A 13,925-nucleotide genomic window follows, 5' to 3' on the forward strand; every position below is an offset into this window, starting at 1 on the left:
CCCACGAGCCTCTGCTCAGCACCCAGGGAGACTCACCAGCATTTTGTCATGTAATTACAGCAAATCCCCTGAAAGTAGCCCCACTACACCCACCATCTAACACACAGACACATGGACACACACATACACACACATTTCTCTCCTCAATATGTATGTGGGCAGATACATGTATACTCCCCTTCAAAAGTATTGGAAAAGTTAGTCCAGTACCACATCTTTACAAAACTAAACAGGCACAATACTACAGTTCTTTTAATTGTTTAGAACTGAGGTCTAATTTTGACTTATTGATGCATTTGTGATCAGTCACATTATTTTGAGATTTTCTGACAACTAGGATGGAGAAGCAATTTTCTCTCTCTGTCAGACTCTGTCCTTCTGTCCATATCTTCCTGTCCCCTCCTCTTGGACGCCGTGCGTTCACAACAATAGTTGCCTGTGATGTTCGCATGTTGCCATGTCTTTCTATATGCCTCTTGATTGCACAAGAGCAAAAATGTAAAGGATCATCTAATTTAACAACTTTAAAGCACATGGCCGATTTTCATGTAGTCCTTTAAAACAGCCAGAATTTGATTTCATCGTTGTTACTCAGCAAAGCGTGTGTGCACTGAAGGTCAGCTTTTGCACATAATGTAAAATCACACTCTCCCACCCTCTTCCTCCCCTCCATCCCTCAGCATCTTTCTTCTCTTCTCAACCACTGATTCCTGAGGGTGTGGAGTGTGTGTTGGATCATTGTCTATGTTTGGAGGCAAGTATGACATTTTTGCTTAAAAGTTTGCTCACTAGCAAATTTCCTTTTTTAATTTAATACCTTTAGTCAAACATGGTGGAGGCGCCGCTGGTGTAGTGGTATCATGCAAGATTCCCATTCTTGCGACCTGGGTTCGATTCCCGGGCGGCGCAAGCTTTTAATCTAGCCATAGGGGTTGCAAGCCAGTGACTTCTGTGCCGGTCCCAAGCCCGGATAAATAGAGAGGGTTGCGTCAGGAAGGGCATCCGGCGTAAAAATTGCCAAAATAACCATGCGAATCATTCACAAGACTTTCAAAATACCGGATCGGTCGAGGCCCGGGTTAACAACGACCGCCACCGATGCTGTTAACCTACAGGGTGCCGGTGGAAATTTGACTACTGTTGGTCGAAGAAAGAGGGGAGGCAGAAGAGTTCGTGGTCAGAGAGAGAAGGGAAAAGGCAGGAACATAGATTTGAGAATAGGGACTCTTAACGTTGGTACGATGACAGGGAAAGGCAGAGAGCTGGCAGACATGATGGAGAGAAAAAAGGTAGATGTTCTATGTGTGCAGGAGACAAGGTGGAAGGGCAGCAAGGCACGTAGTATCGGAGGAGGATACAAACTGTTCTACCATGGTGTGGACAGGAAGAGAAACAGGGTAGGAGTGAGCCTGAAGGGGGAGTTTGTGAACAATGTTCTAGAGGTGAAAAGAGTCTCAGACAGAGTGATGAGCCTAAAGCTAGAAATTGAAGGGGTGATGATGAATGTAGTCAGTGGGTATGCGCCACAGGTTGGCTGTGAGTTAGAAGAGAAGGAGAGATTCTGGAGTGAGTTTGATGAGGTCATAGAGAGTATCCCCAGAGGAGAGAGAGTTGTTGTTGGAGCAGACTTCAATGGGCATGTTGGTGAGGGCAACAGAGGTGATGAGGAGGTGGGCAGGTTTGGTGTGAAGGAAAGGAATCTGGAAGGACAGATGGTGGTGGACTTTGCTAAGAGGATGGAAATGGCTGTAGTCAACACTTACTTCCAGAAGCGAGAGGAACATAGAGTGACATACAGAAGTGGAGGTAGGAGTACGCAGGTGGACTACATCCTATGTAGACGAGGTCATTTGAGAGAGGTTAGTGACTGCAAAGTAGTGGTAGGAGAGAGTGTAGCCAGACAGCACCGTATGGTGGTGTGCAAGATGACTCTGGAGGTCAGGAAGAAGAAAAGAGGGAAGTCAGAGAAGAAGACCAAGTGGTGGAAGCTAAAGAATGAAGAAACTTGTGAGGAATTCAGGCAGAAGTTGAGACAGGTTCTGGGTGGTCAGGATGAACTTCCAGATGACTGGGAAACCACAGCAGAAGTTATCAGGGAAACGGGTAGGAAGGTGCTAGGTGTGTCATCTGGAAAGAGGAAAGAAGGTAAAGACACTTGGTGGTGGAATGAGGAAGTACAGGAATGCGTCCAGAGGAAGAGGTTAGCTAGAAGGAAGTGGGATGTAGAAAGGACTCAGGAAAGTAGACAGGAGTACAAGGAAGCGCAGCGTAGAGTGAAGAGGGAGGTGGCAAAGGCCAAACAGAAAGCTTACAATGAGCTGTATGACAGGTTAGACACAAAGGAAGGAGAGAAGGACTTGTACAGGCTAGCCAGACAGAGAGATAGAGATGGGAAGGATGTGCAACAGGTAAGGGTGATTAAGGACAGAGATGGAAAGGTGCTAACAACCCAGGAGAGTGTGCAGAAAAGATGGGAGTATTTTGAGGATCTGATGAATGAGGAAAATGACAGGGAAAGAAGAGAGGAAGATGTGGATGTTGTGGAGCAGGAAATATCAGAGATTGGAAAGGATGAGGTTAGGAAGGCTCTGAAAAGGATGAAGAGTGGAAAGGCTGTTGGTCCTGATGACGTACCTGTGGAGGTGTGGAAGTGCTTAGGAGAGACAGCAGTGGAGTTTCTAACGAGTTTGTTCAATAGGATTCTAGAGAGTGAGAAGATGCCTGAGGAATGGAGGAGAAGTGTTCTGGTTCCGATCTTTAAGAACAAGGGTGACACGCAGAACTGCAGCAACTATAGAGGAATAAAGTTGATGAGCCACACAATGAAGCTGTGGGAAAGAGTAGTGGAAGCCAGGCTTAGGAAGAAGGTGGAGATTTGTGAGCAGCAGTATGGTTTCATGCCCCGTAAGAGCACCACTGATGCCATTTTTGCTTTGAGAATGTTGATGGAAAAGTACAGAGATGGTCAGAAGGAGCTGCATTGTGTCTTTGTAGATTTAGAGAAGGCGTATGACAGGGTGCCGAGGGAGGAGCTGTGGTACTGTATGAGGTCGTCGGGAGTGGCAGAGAAGTACGTCAGAGTAGTTCAGGACATGTATGAGAGAAGTATGACGGTGGTGAGATGTGCTGTAGGTCAGACAGAGGAGTTCAAGGTGGAGGTGGGACTACACCAAGGATCAGCTTTGAGTCCCTTCTTGTTTGCTATGCTGATGGACAGGCTGACAGATGAGGTCAGACAGGAATCTCCCTGGACAATGATGTTTGCGGATGACATTGTAATTTGCAGTGAGAGTAGAGAGCAGGTAGAGGAACAGCTGGAGAGGTGGAGGTTTGCTCTGGAAAGAAGAGGCATGAAGGTCAGTCGTAGTAAGACAGAATACATGTGTCTGAACGAGAGGGATCAGGGTAGAAGCGTTAGGTTACAGGGGGCTGAGGTGAAGAAGGTGCAGGAGTTTAAGTACTTGGGGTCAACAGTTCAGTGTGATGGAGAGTGTGGAAAAGAGGTGAAGAGGCGAGTGCAGGCAGGTTGGAGCGGGTGGAGGAAAGTGTCAGGAGTGTTGTGTGACAGAAGAGTGTCAGCAAGACTCAAAGGAAAGGTGTACAAGACAGTGGTGAGACCAGCTCTGCTCTATGGGTTAGAGACGGTAGCAGTGAGAAAGAGACAAGAGGCTGAGATGGAGGTAGCAGAGATGAAGATGTTGAGGTTCTCCTTAGGAGTGACCAGGTTAGACAGAATAAGGAACGAGTACATCAGAGGGACGGCTCACGTTGCCTGTGTTAGCGACAAAGTCAGAGAGGCCAGACTGAGATGGTTCGGACATGTGCAGAGGAGGGATAGTGAATATATTGGTAGAAGGATGTTGGAGATGGAGCTGCCAGGCAGGAGGGCAAGAGGACGACCAAAGAGGAGATATATGGATGTCTTAACAGAGGACATGAGGTTGGCTAGTGTTAGGGTAGAAGATGTTCATGATAGATTTAGGTGGAGAAGGATGATTCGCTGTGGCGACCCCTGATGGGAAAAGCCGAAAGAGAAGAAGAAGTCAAACATGGTGGAGGCAGCATGATAGTCTGGGTGTGCTTTGGAGGTGGTAAAATAAGAGATTTGTACAGAGTGGAAGGGACCTTGAGAAAGGAGAAGGAAAGCCATCGAAATTAACAGTCATCATTTTCATTAAAATCATTATTTCTAACTCTGACAGTGTCAGCATGTCCTGTTCCTTTGATATAAAGTATTTCCTTTTCAGACTAATTCCATGTGTGTTTTCTTGGAAAACAAAAAAATATCCAAGTAATCCCAAAACATTTAAGCCATAATGTATGTGTCTGTGGTGTGACACTTACAAACCTGTATTTTTTTGTAAAGAAACAGCAGTTTTCCGGAGAATAATATACCCAATTCATCATCTTATTTGCTATCAGTTTTCTGGTCTGAATTCAGCACACATGAATTCACAAAAAAATTATTTGTATTTAATTTCTCTTATTTTTTGTTTTGAAAAAGAAATTCAGTCACTGCACAGCATAGTTTGTTTCACTAATACTGCTATTGAAGCAGGAGCAGTCCCATCCAACTACCACCCAATAGCCAGCCTCTGCACAACATGGAAGCTCCTGTCAGGCATCATAGCAGCTAAGATGAGCAGGCCCATGGATCAATACATGAGCAGTGCCCAGAAAGGAATGGGTAGTAACAACAGGGGAGCAAAGCACCAGTAGACAAAGTAGTCACCCTAGACTGTAACACCAGACATACAGTGAGGGAAAAAATTATTTGAACCCCAGCTGATTTTGTAAGTTTGCCCACTAACAAAGAAATGATCAGTCTATAATTTCAATGGTAGGTTTATTTGAACAGTGAGACACAACAATGACAAAAAAAAATCCAGAAAAATGCGTTTCAAAAAGAGTTATAAATTAATTTGCATTTCCATGAAGGAAATAAGTATTTGATCCCCTATCCGTCAGCAAGATCTCTAGCTCCCAGGTGGATCTTATACAGGTAACGAGCTGACATTGGCAGCCCTCTCAGCTCGTTACCTGTATAAAAGAGACCTGTCCACAGAAGCAATCAATCAATCCAGATTCCAAACTCTTCACCATGGCCAAGACCAAAGAGCTTTCCAAGGATGTCAGGGACAAGATTGTGGACCTACACAAGGCTGGAATGGGCCACAAGACCATCGCCAAGCAGCTGGGTGAGAAGGTGACAACAGTTGGTGCAATTATTCGCAAATGGAAGAAACATAAATTAACTGCCAATCTCCCTTGGTCTGGAGCTCCATGCAAGATCTCACCTCGTGGAGTTTCAATGATAATGAGAACGGTGAGGAATCAGCCAAGAACCACTCGGGAGGAACTTGTCAATGATCTCAAGGCAGCTGGGACCATAGTCACCAAAAAAACAGTTGGTAACACACTACGCCGTGAAGGACTGAAATCCTGCTGTGCCCGCAAGGTCCCCCTGCTCAAGAAAGCCCATCTACAGGCCCGTTTGAAGTTTGCCACTGAACATCTGACTGATTCAGAGGAAGACTGGGTGAAAGTGTTGTGGTCAGATAAGACCAAAATCGAGCTCTTTGGCATCAACTCAACTCGCTGTGTTTGGAGGAGGAGGAAGGCTGCCTATGACTCCAAAAACACCATCCCCACTGTCAAATATGGAGGTGGAAACATTATGCTTTGGGAGTGTTTTTCTGCCAAGGGGACAGGACAATTGCACCGCATCAAAGGGAGGATGGATGGGGCCATGTACCGTCAAATGTTGGGTGAGAACCTCCTTCCCTCAGTCAGGGCATTGAAAAGGGTCGTGGTTGGGTACTCCAGCATGACAATGATCCAAAACACACGGCTAAGGCAACAAATCACTGGCTCAAGAAGAAGCATATTAAGGTCATGGAGTGGCCTAGTCAGTCTCCAGACCTTAATCCCATAGAAAATCTGTGGAGGGAGTTGAAGGTTCGAGTTGCCAAACATTGGAGAGGATCTGCAAAGAGGAGTGGGCCAAAATCCCCCCTGAGATGTGTGCAAACCTTGTGGCCAACTACAAGAAACGGCTGACCTCTGTGATTGCCAACAAAGGTTTTGCCACCAAGTACTAAAGCACGTTTTTCGAAGGGATCAAATACTTCTTTCCTTCGTGGAAATGCAAATTAATTTATAACTCTTTTTGAAACGCATTTTTCTGGATTTTTTTTTGTCATTGTTGTGTCTCACTGTTCAAATACACCTACCATTGAAATTATAGACTGATCATTTCTTTGTTAGAAGGCAAACTTACAAAATCAGCTGGGGTTCAAATAATTTTTTCCCTCACTGTACCAACCAGTGCACTGCCTGGATTGACTACAAGAAAGCCTATGACTCAGTGCGTCACACATGGATCATGGAATGCTTGAAACTATACAAGATCAACAGGACTGTAAGAACCTTCATCCAGAACTCAATGGGAAAGTGGAAAACAACCATATAGTCTTTAAGAACTTCAAGCTAATTGCCCAAGTCAACATCAAGTGCGGCATATACCAAGGAGATGCTCTGTCCCCGCTGCTGTTCTGCATAAGCCTGAACCCCCTCTGACAGATCATCAACAAGACTGGTTATGGATACCGACTACAGAATGCCACAACCATCAGTCACCTCGCTCTACATGGATGACATCAAGCTGTATGCCAAGAGCGAACGAGACATCGACTTGCTGACACATATCACCAGGATATACAGCCAAGACATCAGAATGTCATTCGGACTGGATAAATGTGGTCGGATGGCAGCAAGGAGAGGAAAGGTAGTCAAGCAAGATAGCAGATGTTGAGGATAGCTACAAATACCTTGGAATTCCACAAGGAAAGCGGCAACCAATAAGTACCTCCAAAGGATAAGGCAAGTCCTGAGAAGTCAGCTGAATGGGAAGAAGGAAGACCGGGCAATCAACACCTATACCCTCCCGTTCATGAGGTACCATGCTAGCATAATAAGCTGGCCAAAAGAAGAGATGGAAGCCACTGACATCAAGACAAGAAAGCTTACAATGCACGGAGGGGTTCACCCCAAATCCAGCACCCTCAGACTGTCCGCTAAGGGAAAGGAAGGAGGCAGAGGATTAGTGAGTCAGGATGAAACAACTAAGCTCCATGAATACATCAGGAAAATGGCCCCAACTGATGACGTGCTTAGTGAATACCTCAGGCAGCAGGATCCAGAGGAGCAAGGGAAGGAAGCGGAGGAACCCTCATGGAAGGACAAACCCCTGCACGGTATGTACCACCGGCAGGTAGGAGAAGTGACTGATGTCGACAAATCCTAACAGTGGCTGGACAAAGCTGGACTGAAAGACAGCACAGAGGGACTAATTCCTCAAGATCAATAGAGGCCAGGATATACCATACCAGGTGTAGGCTGTGCAAAGATGCCCCTGAAATAATCCAGCACATAACAGCAGAATGGAAGATGCTAGCAGGCAGGGCATACATGGAACGCCATTACCAAGTGGCCGGCATAGTGTACAAGAACATCTGTGCCGAGTACAGGCTGGAAGTCCCAAAGTCAAGATGTAACACACACCCAAAGGTGGTTGAGAATCAGAGAGCTAAGCTCCTGTAGGACTTCCAGATACAGACTGACAAACTGGTAATGACCAATAAACCCGACATTATAGTGGTGGACAAACAAGAACAGGGCTGTAGTGATAGATGTAGCAATCCCAAGTGATAGCAACATCAGGAAGAAGGAGCACAAGAAGAACGAGAAGTACCCAGGGCTGAAAGAAGAGACAGAAAAGATGTGGAAGGTGAAGGCACAAGTGGTTCCCGTGATGATAGGAACACTTGGGGCTGTAACTCCCAAACTGGGAGAGTGGCTCCAGCAGATCCTAGGAACAACATCTGAGATCTCTGTCCAGAAGAGTGCAGTCCTATGATCAGCTAAGATACTGCGCAGGACCCTCAAGCTCCCAGACGTCTGGTAGAGGACCCAAGCTTGTAGGAATAAAGCATGACACATTGTTTTCACACATAGAATGGCCACCACAGAATCCAAAGCTTAACCCCATTGAGAATCTTTGGGATGTGCTGGAGAAGACTTTGCACAGCGGTCCGACTCTCCCATTATCAATACAAGATCTTTTGAATTGGAATAAATGTTGTTACAGTGCAGAAGTTTATCGAACTAATGCCACTGGGTTATGTGCAGTAATCAAAGCTAAAGGTGGTCCAATGAAATATTAGTGTAATAAATAAAGTGTGTGAATTTGTTTTTGGATGAACAGTTTTCGGGGGCTGTCACTTAATATGCAAATTAGATGTGATCCCCACGCCTCTTCACAGAAGTGCATATGATGTAGCAGAGTTCGGGTTACTGCATCCTTCTTGTCGCCCTTGTAACATGGAAGTAGCTGAAAAATATTGGATCCAGTATAACTAAGCAACAAGACTGGCTGATTCGGCTGAAATCAGACCTAAAAGCTCACTGGTTTCATGGAAAGCGAGAGCTGGAGAGAGCTTTAAGCAGAGCTTCATGCAGATGTACAAACCTTTCCATTACAATGTTCTGAAAGGTCAGTAAACAAATTTTGTAACTGTGTTTAGCGTAGCATGTGGCTAGCGTGAACATGATTAGCTATTTTGGTGGACAACACAATAGTAACAAAGTAGTAGAATGTAGCTTTACCTTAGGTGTAAGTTGGTTATATGTAACCAACTTAGACCTAAGTAACCCACCTAACCCATCCTCATATGGGTGATTACATGCTGTGTAGGCAGCAAGCAGTCCAGTATAACAGTTAATGTCAAGTTAATGTGGAGTCCAGTTAGTCAATTGCAGGCAGACTTGTTCCATTCCTGAACTATCAAGCATTGAGTCAAGACCTCCTAGAAGCGGCTTCGGACGTCTGCCGAGGCCAAGACCGACTTCATAGTAGCGTGTGATCCACTCCAGCTACACACGCATCCCATTGGGCAAACGGTGGATCCAGGAGACGAGATGTCCAGCCAAACGTTGGGCATCAGGACGAGTCAGACAGGTCCAGAGGGCAGAGGGTGGAATGACGTGTAGCTCGACAGAGAGACAGGTAGAGGGAAAAGAGAGAGGGAGAGAAAGAGAAGAGGAGAGATGGCAGTTAGTTGTATTCACAGTCCGATACAGTTTGAGGTGAATGTAGGGACTAGGACTCTCGCTGCTGCATTCTGAACTAACTGAAGCTTGTTTATGCACCTGGTTGAACAGCCAGACAGTAAGGCATTACAGTAGTCCAACCTAGAGGTGATGAAAACATGGACTAATTTTTCTGCATCAGTTAGTGACAAAATATTTCTTAGCAATATTTCTGAGGTGAAAGAAAGCTGTCCTGGTGATATTATCTACATGAGCTTCAAATGAAAGACTGGAATCTAGAAACACCAAGGTCTTTTACTGTTGCACTAGATGTAACAGAAAGGCCATCTAGAGTTACGGCGTGATCTAAAATCTTGCTTCTAGCTGCAGACCTGTGGTGGCGCAGGGCACGGAAGTCAGGACTCCAGAGCCAGGACAGGACCCAGAGTCATTCAGTTGTATGTCTGACAGCTGCTTACTTGGAATAACGGGACGAAACAAATGCATGTGTCACTGAGACAAATACGTTGTGACACATTTACAATGTGACGGAGGGGGTGTAGGTTTTTATAAAAAGAGTGTGACACGGAAACCGGGTGCTTTATTTGTTGGTCACATAACACATACATGTTTCTGAATAATAACAGTAATAACAATAATAATAACAGTGAGACACGGAGCGGGGCCGGACACTGTAACACGCCGTTGAAGCAGTTCTCCAAAGCGGGACGACAAGTTGTCTTTGTCTCTAAACTGGGTTCTTTATTCGTTGGTCTGTTTCTATGGGTCTTTTGGTTCTCACATCTACAGACATAGAAATCATGTGGGCCACTGACCCATGGGTTGAATGGCCCACCTGATGGCCCAAATCAGGCCAGTCACCATTCAGAAGTGGGAAATGTGCAACAGTTCTCCATGAAAGAATGTCCTCACTGTAACATTGGCATCATAACACTGTTCTGGAGAACTGCACCCAGTTTAGAGACAAAGACAACTTGTCGTCCCTCTTTGGAGAACTGCTTCGACGTCGTGTTCCGGTGTCCGGCCCCGCTCCGTGTCACACTGTGTGGATGTGTTCGTTAGTTCTATGTATTTGTTACGTGACCAACGGATAAAGCACCAAAGACGCTTGTCATCCCGCTTTGGAGAAGGAAGAAGAAGATGTGTAAGATGTCTTTGTGAGGCAGAGCTTCAGCCGGCCACCCTTCCTCTTTTGGTAAGTCAGCGACAACCCCCCTCTACCCCAATCTGCCCCCACCCCGACGTGTGCCGGTTATGACCATCTTAACATAATAAAAGCAGCTGTCCACAGGGGGCCAGGTTGTCATTTGACCACCTTGCTGGGCTCCTAGGTATATTGTCATTTGACCTGTCTGTCGTAGTGCTAGTGTTAAATAGTCTTACCTCCAGACTTACCTGGCTTTTACTGAGACCTGGCTGCAGGAACATATTCGGGACTCCAACTGCACCATCAGCGGCTTCAGGACTGTGCGGGCGGACAGAGACTGTAGGAGTAGCGGTAAGAGGAGAGGAGGGGGGATTGCAGTGCTTGTGAGTAACAGGTGGTGTAACCCCGGACATGTTACTGTAAAGGAACGTCTCTGTAGCCCGGACATTGAACTGTTAGCTGTAAGTCTGCATCCATATTATCTACCGAGGGAATTTAGCTGTGTTATTGTCATTACGACTTGCATTCCCCCGTCAGCCGCTCCTGAAGTAGCGTGTGACGTCATTAACTCAGTCACCGCTAACTTACAGAACCAGCATCCAAACGCCTTCACAATAATAACAGGAGACTTCAACCACACGTCTCTGGACAACTCTTCCCACTTTTTCCCAGTTTGTCAACTGCTCCACCAGAGACAATAAGACCTTAGATTTACTGTATGCAAACGTGAAGGATGCATACACCTCCACTGCTCTCCCTCCCTTGGGCAATTCCGGCCACAGCCTGGTGCTCCCCACCCCCGTCTACACTCCTATTGTTCAAAAGCAGACAGTGACCACGAGAACTGTAAGGAAGTGGTCTCAGGAAGCTATTGAGACTCTGCAGGGGTGCTTTGAAGTCACAGACTGGAATGTTTTCTGTGACCAACATGGAGACGACATCAATTCCATGACAGACAGCGTCACAAAGTACATTAACTTCTGTGTGAACAACATCATCCCAACCAAGACAGTGAGGTGCTTCTCTAACAACAAGCCCTGGATCACCAGCAACTTAAAGGAGCTGCTGAACAGGAACAAGAAGGCCTTTTTGGAGGGAGACAAGGAAAAGGTGAAGTCTGTGCAGAGAGCTGAGGGTGAGTCTGAGGCAGAGTAAGGACGCTTACAGAAGGAAGCTGGAGAACCAACTCCAGCAGAACAACATGAAGCATGTGTGGTCTGGAATGAAGAAGATCACTGGCTTCAAGGAGAAGGGGAGGTGTAAAGGTAGGTGGAAGGGAACCTGGACAAGGCCAACAAGCTGAACCATTTTTTCAATAGGTTTACAGCACTACCGCCCTCCCTCTCCCCCTCCTCCACCTCCAGAAACTCTGCTGCATCCTCCTCCTCCATCCTCTCCTCTGCCAGACTCACAGACAGAACAGCGTCTCCACTGCTGCCCCCCCACACCCATCCTACAAGGAACATCAGAGACGGTCATAAAACCACACCCATCACTGGAACTCTTAAGGACAAAATTATCCCCGTCACCCCGCTCCCCTTCCTCTACCATACCCACCTCCCCTACCCATCTGTCAGTGACCAGCAGCCAGGTGAAGAGGCAGCTGGAGAAGCTGAACCAGAATAAGGCAGCAGGACCTGATGGTGTCAGCCTGAAAGCCTGCTCTCTGGGATTCTACAGCACCTCTTTAACCTGAGCCTGCGAATGGAGCAGGTGCCAAGGGTCTGGAAGACATCATGTCTGACGCCAGTTCCAAAAACATCATCTCCTTCTGCTCTAAATGATTACAGACCAATCGCCTTCACCTCACACATCATGAAGGTCCTGGAGAGACTGGTTCCGACTCATTTGAGACCTCCGGTCGAGACATCACTAGACCCACTGCAGTTTGCCTATCGTCCCCGGGTTGGAGTAGATGATGCTATTGTCTACCTGCTCCAGCGAGCTCTCTCACACCTGGACAAGGCAAACAGCACTGTGAGGATCACATTCTTTGATTTCTCCAGTGCCTTTCACACCATCCAGCCTGTCCTGCTGAGAGAGAAGCTCCTGAAGATGCAGGTAGACTCCTCCATAACCTCCTGGATCACTGACTACCTGACAGACAGACCACAGTTTGTACGACTGCAGGGATGTGAGTCTGAGCGGGTGGTCAGTAGCACAGGAGCACCTCAGGGGACTGTCCTCTCACCGTTCCTCTTCACCCTGTACACCTCAGACTTTCAGTACAACACTGAGTCCTGCCATCTGCAGAAGTTCTCAGATGACTCTGCAGTGGTTGGGTGTATCAGCGGTGGGGAGGAGACCGAGTACAGAGGTCTGGTGGACAGCTTTGTGAAGTGGTGTGGGAACAACCATCTGACCTTGAATGTAAGCAAGACCAAGGAGATGGTTGTGGACTTCAGGAGGAAGAAAACCAGCTTTGACACTGTGTCCATTCTGGGTGAGAAGGTGGAGGTGGTGGAGAGGTACAAATACCTGGGAGTTCACCTGGACAACAGACTGGACTGGAAGTTCAACACAGAGGCTGTATACAGGAAGGGACAGAGTAGACTCTACTTCCTGGGGAAGCTCAGGTCCTTTAATGTGTGCAACAAGATGCTGCAGATCCTTTACCAGTCTGTTGTACCCAGTGCAATATTCTTTGCTGTCATCTGCTGTGGCAGCAGCATCAGAGCCAGCGACACTAAGAAACTGAATAAGCTGATCAGGAAAGCTGGCTCTTTGCTGGGGGCTTCTCTGGAACGTTTAGAGCTGGTGGTGGAGAGGAGGATGCTGTCACAGTATAAGGAGGGGGACGAGGCAGGTCTGAACTGAAACAGGAGTTTATTAGCAAAACTACAAAAACAGACAAACTAAGGGGGGTGTCAACTGACACTACAAAACCAGGAAGAAACACGAGGACAAAGTAACAACTTAAAACTACCAAAATGGCTGAAAACAAAGTAGCAAATCAGGATCTCAAAGTACAAAGCAAAACCACTGCTCAAAGGCAGGAAAACACTCACGGGAAACACAGGTAATAATGTCCAGAATTCAGAGGGGGAAACGAAGTCCAGGGAATCCAGAGGGGGAAGCAGACAGGGCTGAGGAGGGCGAGGAGGGCGAGGAGGACGGGCAGGAACAGGCATGGAACACAGGCTGGAAACAGGTTGGGAGCGACGACGAACTGACAGAGGGCAAAGGGCTGAGGAGAGCTTTGTAGGGGAAAGTGGGCACAGGTGAGTCCAATGTTCAGCTGATTGCTGTGAGCAGAGGGAGAGAATGGGCTGGTGGGCGGAGTCCAGAGGGAGAGTGAGGTGGAGAGGTGAGGGAAATCCTCAGCTTGGCCTGATGCCAGGCCGAAACGGTGACAGATGCTGCACAAACTGCTGGAGAACAGCTCACATCCTCTCCACAGCACACTTGTCAAACAGCGGAGCAGTTTTAGTCAGAGACTTCTCCAGCTCCGCTGTGACAAGGAAAGGTTCAGGAAGTCATTTGTGCCAACAGCCATCAGCCTGTACAATGACTCCTTGACAGAGAGTCAGTGTCCACGCTGATGGTTTAATCAGCGTACATTCAAGTCCTACAGTGTGTTCAGTTTTTATTACTGTCTATTCTGTGTGTTATTCTTGTACTGTGTCTTGTGTATTGTTGTGTAGACTATGTTACTCAGTGTTCAAAT

At 46.9% G+C, this 13,925-nt stretch overlaps 1 non-coding gene across 1 annotated transcript; it reads left to right on the plus strand.

Moving 5' to 3' along the window:
• Positions 1-838: 838 nt before the first annotated feature.
• Positions 839-909, plus strand: trnag-ccc. Its single transcript has one exon. It is a non-coding gene; the product is annotated as a tRNA-Gly (tRNA).
• Positions 910-13,925: the final 13,016 nt, after the last annotated feature.

The sequence above is a fragment of the Anabas testudineus genome, chromosome 13, assembly GCF_900324465.2.
Source record: "Anabas testudineus chromosome 13, fAnaTes1.2, whole genome shotgun sequence".
Classification (NCBI taxonomy): Eukaryota; Metazoa; Chordata; class Actinopteri; order Anabantiformes; family Anabantidae; genus Anabas; species Anabas testudineus.